Genomic DNA, 12,118 nt, shown 5'->3' on the forward strand with positions numbered 1-12,118 from the left:
TAAAGGAGCTGGAAGCAGCTCTCGTTCGCAGCAAATGCAAGCTGTGTCAGCACAGAGCTCTGGGTCCAGCAGGAGGAAGGAGCTCCTCTTTGTGGTTCCTCGTCTGCTGCTGTCTCGTCTCCTCTGGGGCCGCCTGGCTCCCAGTGGCTGGCCCCAGTCCTACACCCAGCAGCCTCCACCCAGCCCCAGCCCCTTGGTTGCCCATGGTGACCACCTGGCCACAGAGCTCCTGAGGTAGCACCCAGCACCCCAATCCTTGCACTGCCCGGCTGGAGAGCAGGCTTCTGACGCCCCTCTGCCTTCTGTGAGCTCTCCTGCCGACCTCCACCCACCTCCACCGCGGACGGGTGTCTCCTTCTTGCCCACCCAGAAGGTTGCGACTGCACCCTCTCCGGCGCCGTCAGAAGCGCAGCCTAAGAGAGGGGTCCCCTTCCAGGCTCTTCCACCGGTGCTCTCCACTAGCCTTATGGTGTTTTGCAGGGGTTTCTTTACCTCCGTGTGACCTCCTCCCCTGTTGTAGTTAATACATCTTCATATTAAGCTTTCCACATTCAACCTACCTTGCGGTTTGTTTTGCATCTGACACAGGCAGGCAGAGGAGTCTAGATGGTGTGCAAGGGACGGGTGGGCCAACAGGTGGGCCTGGGCCCGGGGAGGGGAGGGAGGGGGAGGGGTTATGGGCCGCCTGCCAGGGCGGGGCGCCCTCTTCACACCCCGGGAAGGGAGGGAGCAGCAAGGGGGCACCAGGTCCTGGGGCAGGGGAGGAAGGGACCCCGAGTGAAGAGAAGGTGTCAGAAAGAAGGAGGGAACGTGGCACAACTCATAACTTTGCGGGGGGCTTGTGGGTTTTTGGAATTCTAAACGAATCACGCTGACACAGTTTGGGGATGTTACTGTTCTTTTTAGCAGGGCAGGGTCATTGCATGGGGTTTTTTTTCCCATGGTCATCTACTGCCTTACATTGGTGGGTCAGAGGTCGCCCTGCCCTGTGGTGACACGCCCCAAAGTCAGGAGAAAATGGATGTGTTACCTTTCTCGGGGAACTTCCTGCCTCTAATTTTTTTTTTCTTTTTACACCTATGATCTCAGAACAGTCCCTGAAGGTTAATTAAAAGCTTCAGCCTCTGCTGTGTTGTGCTAAATATATTTGTTGGTTTGGATGTCAACAGCAACTGATATTTGTGAGTAGCTTATGCAACATCAGAAAGTAAATGAAGAGGGAGAAAAAACCTTCAAATACTATACGTCACAGTCCGGTAAATTGCCTCACCTTCAGGGCTAATTAAAATAATCGAATTCCACATAGGAAGCACTTTATTAAAAAGCTTCAGGTGAATAAATATATTTGAACAATGCAGACTTTTTTTTTAAGTTTATTTATTTATTTATTTATTTATTTATTTAAAAATTTTTTTTAGAGTTTATTCATTTTTGAGAGACAGAGAGAGACAGAGCCTGAGTGGGGCAGGGGCAGAGAGAGAGAGGGAGACTCAGAATCCGAAGCAGGCTCCAGGCTCTGAGCTGTCAGCACAGAGCCCGACGCGGGGCTCGAACTCACAAACCGCGAGACCATGACCTGAGCTGAAGTCGGTGCTTAACCGACTGAGCCACCCAGGTGCTTCAGTTTATTTATTTATTTTGAGAGGGAGCAAGAGAGAGCCAGGAAGGGGCAGAGAGGGACAGAGAGGGAATCCCAAGCAGGTTCCACACGGTCAGCCCAGAGCCCGACATGGGGTTCAAACTCACAAACCGTGAGACCTGAGCCAAAACCAAGAGTCAAACGCTTAACCAACTGAGCCATCCAGGCACCCCTCAAACAATGCACACTTAAAAGTTTTTTTTTAATGTTTCTTTCTTTTTGAGAGAGAGAGAGAGAGAGAGAGAGAGGCAGAAAGAGAGGGAGACACAGAGTCCAAAGAAGTCTCTAGGCTCTGAGCTGACAGCAGAGAACCTGACCCGGGGCTCGAACTCACAGACTGTGAGATCATGACCTGAGCCAAAGTAGGCCGCTTAACAGACTGAGCCACCGAGGCGTCCCAACAATGCACACTTTTAAATAAAGTACTCCACTATTCATATTTGTGTATTAGAACATGATCACGTGTTGATTGGGTAATTGACAAATATTATGTGATTAAAAATGATTGTATCTAAGTCTTAAATAAAATCTCTCCCTCCCTCCCTCTCCCTCACACACACACACACACACACACACACACACACACACACACCACCCTGGATGAAAGGCTGAGCAGGCTTATTCATCATACTCTATTCTATACATTAAAAATAAGAATCAGGGTGTTGGTCAAGGGTTTCCATCTCTTAAGCCAGAATGCTCACCTTCATTCAGATCCTAAATCTGATGATGATGATGATGATGATGATGATGATGATGATGATTTTTTTAAAGGCTGCAAAACAAAAACAGAAATTTTCATCAAAACGCACTTTGAGATGATTTTCCCTTGGAAAGCTAGCCCTCCTCAAACTGGTTCTAAACCCCAACACCCGATTTCTCAGGAAGAGGTTCATGCTAATTAGATCTGATTCCCTTGGCTTATCAATAATTAGTTACCATTCAAAACAATTTTCATTAAGTCCTTCTCCCAAGTTCTGAACCTTCCACTTCTATTAATTAGTTAACGATTGTACAAGGTATTAGGGACCCACTTGGAAACGCTGGAGGGAACGTTAGAGTCATTTAGCGCTTGCTTACTTGGCTTCTCAGCAAGTGGATGTGTAGGGAACTAGAACTCTGCTTCAAAAAAATTTTTTTAAATGGCTATTTATTTTTGAGAGAAAGAGAGAGACACAGAGTGTGAGTGGGCCGGGGGGGGGGGGGCCGCAGAGAGAGAGGGAGACACAGAATCCGAAGCAGGCTCCAGGCTCCGAGCTGTCAGCACAGAGCCTGACGCGGGGCTCGAACTCACTGACCGCGAGATCATGACCTGAGCCAAAGCCGGCCACCCAACCGACTGAGCCCCCCAGGCGCCCCTAGAACTCCACTTCAGTGATGTTGTTCGGGAAAGCGGAGGCCAGCGGGCGTCTGCAGGTGCCTCCCGTGGCAGGCACCGTGGTCCCACTGATTCCACCACCCTTGCCCCATCTTCACATCAGGTCCAATGTCATCTGTCATTACCACATCCTGGGGCTGTGTCACCCTTGTTTCCATGCGTGGCTTTGCCTCATGTACTCAGCCTACCCAGCAGCAGGCTGAATGTGTCCAGGAAGCATGCTTGCTTTTGAGCCCGGTTACTAACACTAGCCAGTTCCCTGCCCATGAGTGAATCCAAAGCCCAATAAGGATCAAAAGTAATAGAGGGGGCGCCTGGGTGGCTCAGTCGGTTAAGCATCTGACTCTTGGTTTCGGCTCAGGTCACGATCTCACAGTTTTGTGAGTTCGAGCCCCACATTGGGCTCTGTGCTGGCAGCACGGAGCCTGCTTGGGATTTTCTCTCTCTCCCTCTCTCTCTGCCCCTCCCCTACTTGCGCTGTCTCTGTCTCTCTCAAAATAAATAAACAAACTTAAAAAAAAAAAAAAAAAGGAATGGAAATCCTGTAGAAAACCAGAAGGAGAGAAAACACAGGAAGGATCAATTGTAAGTGGTGAGAGAGGGACAGGTAATCATAACACAGTGTTGTCTCTCTCAAGATTTAGAATCCAAGAATCTCAGGATTAGATGGAACCTTAAAGGTTATCATATTAGGCAAGGTAATAACTGCTAGCTGCTGAAACAAATAAACCTGGAAATCTCAATGACTTCATAAAAAAGAAGTTGAAAGCCTCGAGGGAGGTTGGGAAGGGTATTTGGTTTGACACCTAGGAAGAGAACAGGTTGATGGGCAGCCAGTCAAGCTGTATAATAGAATAGTTCTCTAGGACAATCTTTCATACCTATCTGTAGTCACCTCTAAGCGGATGGCATACCTGTCTTTGAACACGTCCACAGAGGGGCGCCTCATCGCTAGCTGGAAACTCGGTATATACTCAGGGTCCACACACATGGGCAAGTGCAAGGTCCTGCCTGCAGCCAGATAGCTTTCCACATCCTGTGTCGGAAGAGAGATACAGCAGCCGGGTTTAATTCTGAACTGACTCCAGGGTTGTCAGAAATGCAGGCTCTACAATCATGAGACAACTGGGAACTTTGAAAGCTAGTCCAATATTCTTCTGGAAAGGTTTGAGTCAACAGAGATAGAGACCATGGGAATGCAAGCTGGTGCAGCCACCATGGATAACAGTATGGAGGTTCCTCAAAAAACTAAAAATAGAACTACCCTACAACCCAGCAATGGCACTACTAGGCATTTATCCAAAGGATACAGGTGTGCTGTTTCGAAGGGACACGTGCACCCCCAGGTTTATAGCAGCACTATCCACAATAGCCAAAGTATGGAAGTAGCCCAAACGTCCATCGATGGGTGAATGGATAAAGAAGATGTGGTTTATATATACAATGGAGTATTACTCGGCAAGCAAAAAGAATGAAATCTTGCCATTTGCAACTACATGGATGGAACTGGAGGGTATTATGCTAAGTGAAATTAGAGAAAGACAAATATCATATGACTTCACTCATATGAGGACTTTAAGAGACAAAACAGATGAACATAAGGGAAGGGAAACAAAAATAAAAACAGGGAGGGGGAGAAAACAGAAGAGACTCTTAAATATGGAGGACAAACAGGGTTACTGGAGGGGTTGTGGGAGGGGGGATGGGCTAAAAGGGTCAGGGGCACTAAGGAATCTACTCCCGAAATCATGGTTGCACTCTATGCTAACTAATTTGGATGTAAATTTAAAAAAATAAAAAATAAAATTAAAAAAAAAAAAACCGAGAGAGAGACCAAGAGCACTTCTGGAGTATCTAAGGCTGAGTGAGGACTGCTAGGCTATTGGTAAAAATCACCTTGTAAATCAATTCTCGTGTACTCAATTGTTGGCAGAAACACTGAGATGCTTTGTAACCTGTAAAGGTCTAGACACAGGTAAACAACTATTGTTGCTAATTTGTATCAGCAGGTACGTATTCATTCGAATGGGTTGTGTAATAGGTTTATTAGTGAATTCATTATTCCTTGGGAAGACTAAAGAAAAAAATCACACACACACACACCCCTAGCATGTCTTGCCTTGCCTTTATTCTGTAAATGCTGTCACGATCATGTCTGTAGACCCTGACTTCTCCTCCAGGGTTCCCAATGCTGTGCCGCAGCCCTAAGCATGTGGGTCTTGACTCCCCGTACAGGTTACTGTAACTAAATGTGATCGATCCTCTTGTGACAAATTGTCACCTTACTGGTGTTTATTTGCAGCACGCGACGGACAGATTTTTCTCTCCTTAAAAACAACAACAACGCCCTTGATGCCGACATTTATTTCTCTGGCTTCCAAGGTGGTATTTTCCACACCACCAGAAGAATCTTCGCATGCTATGTGAGGCTGACGGCTGCTTCAAAGGGCTCAGTAATACTGAATACAAATGTCTGAGGAATGCATTTTTTTTTGTATCAAGCCCACAAGAATTTGTACGACAGGAAAAGAGGGAAAAAAATTTTTTTGTAAAAAGCTCAGAGCACTGGAGCGCATTCCAGGTAACCTAATAACAGCTTTATGCGGTAGGGCAGGTAAAGATCCACGTGCCCATTTTACAAGCAGAGAAAGAAAAACCCAGGAAAGGCTTTCCCAAAGCCCAGTGGCACATTGTGCAGGAGAAATGAGGGGGACAGGTAGCTCAGAGCCCGCTGCGGACAAGTGCCTCAAAGCAATTTCTGACGATGATGGGAAATTAAGGGCCTCTGAATCAAGGCAGAGAAAGTTATCAGCACCCCTAATTTTCTTTACTGACTCTCTAGACTATGCCTTTATCTCAGAGAGATGTTTCAGAGGGCAAGAAAGAACTTGCTAACCAGCAGTGAAACTGAATCAGTAATCAAAAACCTCCCCCAAAAACAGAAATTCAGGACCAGATGGCTTCAGAGGCAAATTCGACCAAACATTTAAAGAAGAGTTAGCAGGTGTTCTTTTAAAATTTTTTAAATGTTTGTTTATTGTTGAGAAACAGAGACAGAGCATGAACAGGAGAGGGGCAGAGAGAAGGGGAGACACAGAATCCGAAGCAGGCTCCAGGCTCTGAGCGGTCAGCACAGAGCCCGACACGGGGCTCGAACTCACGGACCGTGAGATCATGACCTGAGCCGAAGTCGGTCGCTTCACCGACTGAGCCCCCCAGGCGCCCCTAACACCTATTCTTAAACACCAGAGGAAGGAAAACTTCCAAGTTCATTTGAGGCCAGAGATCACCCTGATACCAAAACCAGATAAAGACACCAGCAAAAAAGAGAACTACAGGCCAATATCTTTCATGAATATAGGTAAAAAAAAAATCCTCAACAAGATATTAGCCAACTGAATGCAACAATGTATTTAAAAAATAATACACGTCACAATCAAGTGGGATTTATTCCTGGGATGAAAGGGTGGTTCAGTATTTGCAAAATAATCAACGTGATACGTCACATCAATAAGAGAAAGGATAAAACCATATGATCATTTTGATAGACGCAGAAAAGCATTTGACAAAGTACAATATCCATTCATGACTAAAAAAAAAAAAAAACCTCTGCAAAGTAGGTCTAGAGAGAACACACCTCCATGTAATAAAGGCCTTATGTAAAATACCCATAGCCAACACCAGCCCCAAAGGTGAAAACCTGACAGCGTTTCCCTTAAGATCAAGAAAAAGACCAGGATGTCCACTCTTGCCACTTTTGTCCAACATAGTATTGGAAGTCCTAGCCACAGCAAGCAGCCAACAGAAAGAAATAAAAGGCACCGAAATCAGCAAGGAAGAAGTCAAGCATTCGCTATTTGCAGGTGACATGATACTATGTATAGAAAACCTGAGAGACTCCCCAGAAACTGCTAGAACTGATGAATGAATTCAGTGAGGTCCCAGGATACAAAATCAGCGTACAGAAATGTTATGTTCCTATCCACTAATAACAAACTGGCAGAATGTGAAATTAAGAAAACAATCCCATTTACGGTTGCACCAAGAACAACAAACTATCTAGGAATAAACTTAACCAGAGGTAACAGACCTGTACTCTGAAAACTATAGCGCTGACGAAAGAAATTCAATGCAATACAAAGAAATGGAAGGATATTCCGTGCTCGTAGATTGGGAGAACAAATATTGTTCAACTATCTATACCGCCCAAAATAATGTACAGATTTAATGCAGTCTCTATCAAAACACCAACAGCATTTTTCACAGAAACAGAACAGTCCTAAAATTTGCATGGAACCACAAAAGACCTCCAGTAGCCAAAGCAATCTTGAAAAAGAAAAACAAAACTAGAGGTATCACGATCCCAGATTTCAAGTTATATTACAAATTGGTAGTAATTAAAACAGTATGGTACTGGCCTAAAAAGAGACACATGGATCAACGGTATAGAACAGAAAGCCCAGAAATAACCCATAATTATATGGTCAATTAATCTTCGACAAAGCAGGAAAGAATATCCAATGGGTGAAAAAAAACAGTCTCCTCAACACATGGTGTTGGGAGAGCTGGACAGCTACGTGCAAAAGAGTGAAACTGCACCACTTTCTTACACGATACACAAGAATAAATTCAAAATGCATTAAAGACCTAAATGTGAGACCCGAAACCATTAAAAACCCTAGAAGAGAGCCCAGGCGGTAAGGTCTCAGACATCAGCCATAGCAGCATTTTTCTAGATATGTCTCCTGAGGCAAAGGAAACAAAAACAAAGATAAACTATCGGGACTCCATCAAGATAAAAAGTGTCTGAGCAGTGAAGGAAACAATCAACACAATTAAAAGACAATCTACTGGGGGCGCCTGGGTGGCGCAGTCGGTTAAGCTGGGGGCGCCTGGGTGGCGCAGTCGGTTAAGCGTCCGACTTCAGCCAGGTCACGATCTCGCGGTCCGGGAGTTCGAGCCCCGTGTCGGGCTCTGGGCTGATGGCTCAGAGCCTGGAGCCTGTTTCCGATTCTGTGTCTCCCTCTCTCTCTGCCCCTCCCCCGTTCATGGTCTATCTCTCTCTGTCCCAAAAACAAATAAACGTTGAAAAAAAAAAAATTTTTTTTTTAAATAAAAAAAAAAAGACAATCTACTGAACGGGAGGAGATATTCTGAAGTGATAAATTTGATAAAGGGTGAGTATCGGAAACATACAAAGAACTGATACAGCTCCACACCCAAAAATCGAATGACACACACATGAAAAGTTGCTCAACGTCACTAATCATCAGGGGAATGCAGTCAAAACCACAATGAGATATCATCTCACGCCTGTCAGAATGGCTAAAATCAACACAAGAAATAACAGGTGTTGGCGAGACTGCAGAGAAAAAGGAAACCCCATGCACCGTCGGTGGGAATGCAAACTGGTGCAGCCCCCTGTGGAAAACAGAGTGGATATTCCTCAAAAAGTTAAAGATGGAGGGATGCCTGGCTGGCTCAATCGGTTAAGCGTCTGACTTAATCTTGATTTCAGCTCAGGTCACAATGTTGCAAAGCTCATGGGATGGGGCCTCGAGTTGGGTTCTGTGCTGACCCCAGGAAGCCTGCTTGGGATTCTCTCTTCCTCTCTCCCTGCCCCTCCCCCACTCACACACATGCATGCTCACTCTCTCTCAAAAATATACTTAAAAAAAGATGTAGTATCTATATACAATGGAATATTACTCAGCCATAAAAAAAGAATGCAATCTAGCCATTTGCAACAACATGCACAGAGCTGGAATATAATGCTAAGTGAAATAAGCCAGTCAGAGAAAGATGAAGACCATATTATTTCACTCATATATGGAATTTAAGAAACAAAACAAATAAGCAAAGGGTGGGGGGGGGGTGGAAAGAGAGAGACAGAGAGACAAACCAAGAAACAGACTCTTAACTATAGAGAACAAATTGGTGGTTACCAGAGGGGATGTGGGTGAAGTAGGTGATGGAGATTAAGGAGGGCATTTGTCATGACGAAGTAAAATAATGAAATAAAATAAAACAAAATAATAAACATCACAAAAGGACAAGACTTGCTGTTCCGTAACAAATGGGCATGGAGCAAACATACACTTAGAAAGGGACTTTTATGGGGTGCCCGGGTGGCTCAGTCGGTGAAGTGTTGGACTTCGGCTCAGGTCACGATCTCACAGTTTGTGAGTTCGAGCCCCGCGTCGGGCTCAGCGCTGACAGCTCAGAGCCCAGAGCCTGCTTCCAATTCTGTGTCTTCCTCTCTCTCTGCTCCTCCCCCGCTCATGCTCTGTCTCTCTCTCTCCTTCAAAAATAAAGAAAAACATTAAAAAAATTTTTAAAAAAAGAAAGGGACTTCTATGATTATTATACAGAGAGACTGAGGCAGAGAAAGCAGACGGCTTCCTCTGAACACAGCCAGACAGGAACTGGGTTCTGATTCCTCCCCCACCCTGTCTCAAGGCTGAACCTGTCTTCCAACCCCTCACTGTCAACAGAGAACAGACAGGCAGGAGTAATCACTGTTTGGGTAAAGTCTGTGTCATATCTGCTCAGACTCTGCTAGGAGATCATCTCACTGACGTTTTGATTTCTAAAATGTCAAAACATGTAAAGGATCAGGGAGTTCAAATTAAGTCTCGGGCGAGTTGGAGAAAATTGTCAGTTTTTAAGAAAGAAGGAAATTAAAATAAAATAAAATAAAATAAAATAAAATAAAATAAAATAAAATAAACCCCGCTTAGCATCTCTCACACAACAGCGGGAGCCACGGTCAGCAGGGCACCGTCTTCAGTGACAAGATCGGACGGCCACCCTGCAAAGGCTTCCCAGCCACCCCCAAAGCATTTGGTGAAGGAGATCACCCACAGCACCGGCTCTGGGAAAGGTCTGTGGCGGACGCGGAGAGGGAGAGTCCTTGAAATAAAACGTGTATCACGGGAACATTCGAGTGAGGGTGTGAGACAGGATGGGAATAACTCTACTTACAGAGACCTTCCCTCCACCCTAGGGGACCCATGGAGCCTAAGAAGGCACTTATTCCTTGGAAGAAAGGAAGAAAGAGAGTGAAGCAGGGAAGAGGGAAGGCATATGAATCTCCATCATTCCTGTCTGGGAGAGGAACGGAGGGGAAGGGAAGGACGGGATGGGAATCCACCCTAAACGATAAAGACGTCACCCAAGACCTGGGAGGCACCTTCCCAAGACACCTGCTTCACCTGCTTTGCTCGCCAGGCCTCACTTAGGCGCAGAGAGAACGAGATACAAGAATCCCAGGGAGGGGCCCCTGGGTGGCTCAGTCGGTCGCGTGTCTGACTCTTGATCTCGGCTCAGCTCATGATCCCACTTGGAATTCTCTCTCTCTCTCTCTCTCTCTCTCTCTCTCTCTCTCTCTCTCTCTCAAATAAATACATACTTACATGAGTACATAACTACATAAATAAAAAACAAAAGAATATTTTTAAAACGAATCCCAGAGAACAAATAAGTGAGTAAATCTTTTCGTATTAAAATACAACCAATAGACTAAGAAAACGAGTTTTGACGAACTGTTACAGATTGCGTCTTCAACTCCGGCTTTGCAGAGAGCATGACAGCTTCACTGTCAAAAGAGCACAAAAGGCAGATCTGGGCGTGGAGCTGACGGCCACGTGGTGGCGGGAGGAGTCCAACGGGGTGACAAATGGGGGTGCCCACCAAAGGGGAGGACAGCACAGGAGACGCCGTGTCCAAACGGCACGTGCGGGGCTGGTGTGGACTCCTCCACTCGTCTTACATTTTCAGGTCAGTCTGAAGACAGATATGGAGGATTTCCTGAAAAAGAAAATAGGTTTTTGGGGGGAGTCAAATCTCAGCAAAGTGCAGAGTGTGGGACTCAGAAAGACCCCATTCCCAGGTGCACATCACCTCCTGTGCTCTGGGCTTTCACTGGTCTCCTGTGGAGTCACAGTGGGATCCGTCTCTTGTTTGGGACAAAGAGTTAAAAGAGCCTTGAAATTCTACAGATGAGTCCTTCTTGGAGCAAAAAGAAGACACCAATTTTCTGCTGGAAGGGCATCCCTCAAATGTAGGGAAGTAGGTGTCCGTGGTCCTTAATTTTACGCCGTGTGAAAGGAAGCCCCGCGTCGAGCAGGAAGCGTGGCTACGTGCCCGTGACCATGAATGCCAACACCCGAGTGATTCTCTCAGCGCTGCCCTGAGGACTTAACCACCGGAGAGCTACGGGCTGGGCACCCACCCTCACCTGGAAAGTCGCCTGGAGTCCTCTGTTCGGGTCATAGCACCGGAATCTTAATACGAGGATTTTTCCATTTCGCTCCTGCTCCGAACACGTTCCCATGGAGGAAGACACTGGTGCAAGAACAGCAGGTTTTTCTGAGAAAAGTCGTGGCAGCTGGGTAGTGTTTCTCACAGCTGTCAATGGCTCCTCACCGTTCATACCTGCGAGGCCTGGCATTTTCCGTTGCTATGGAGATTTGCAGTGGGTTGAGGAAACGCACTGACTTGTGCTTTCACTCTGGAATTTGAAAGGAAAATGTGTATTCTGGAGGCACCTGGGTGGCTCAGTCAACTGAGCGTCCAGCTCTTGGTTTCGGCTCAGGTCATGGTCTCACGGTTCGTGGGATCCAGTCCCATGTCGGGCTCCGTGCGGACAGCACGGAGCCTGCTTTGGGTTCTCTCTCTCCCTCTCTCCCTCCCTGCCCCTCCCCTGCTCACGATTTTTCTCTAAATAAATAAATAAACAAACATTAAAAAAAAGAATACACTGATCTAGGCCTTGGGTATCACACAGCTCTATATAGATTAAGAGATCCAGTAAGCCAGGCGTCTAGGCTTATTCTTCAAATCTTTCCATTCACGTTCCCCCAGCTCGCTGATTTCCAGCAACAAAATCCAGCAAAAAGTCTCTTTTATCAGGATAATTTAGAAGACAGACCTCTGCAACTGGCTTCCATCACTAGCAACTTCCGGGATAATTCCCAGTCTTCAGCCTAAACTCCCTTTGTCATCCAAACGTGAGCTCCTGGGCACAACTGCATCATGACTGTGGCATATGACCCGCCCTGGAAATGTCATGGGACGTGAAATGAGGGGGAAAAAATGGC

The 12,118-nt window shown here is 46.1% G+C and overlaps 1 long non-coding RNA gene across 5 annotated transcripts in view; it reads right to left on the bottom strand.

Moving 5' to 3' along the window:
* LOC109499559 overlaps positions 1-11,609 on the bottom strand; it is a 36,602-nt gene extending 24,993 nt beyond the window's left edge. For 4 of the 5 annotated variants that reach the window (XR_006597545.1, XR_006597547.1, XR_006597546.1 and 1 more), the window contains exons 1-3: positions 11,257-11,609; positions 3,932-4,053; positions 2,344-2,414 (exon numbers count right to left, since the gene is read on the bottom strand). This is a non-coding gene — a long non-coding RNA (uncharacterized LOC109499559). Of the gene's footprint in view, positions 1-2,343; positions 2,415-3,931; positions 4,054-9,114; positions 9,244-11,256 lie in introns of those variants that run through there. The other variant, XR_006597544.1, reaches the window with a different exon arrangement.
* Between the last annotated feature and the right edge of the window lie 509 nt (positions 11,610-12,118).

Source organism: Felis catus, chromosome B2, assembly GCF_018350175.1.
Source record: "Felis catus isolate Fca126 chromosome B2, F.catus_Fca126_mat1.0, whole genome shotgun sequence".
NCBI lineage: Eukaryota > Metazoa > Chordata > Mammalia > Carnivora > Felidae > Felis > Felis catus.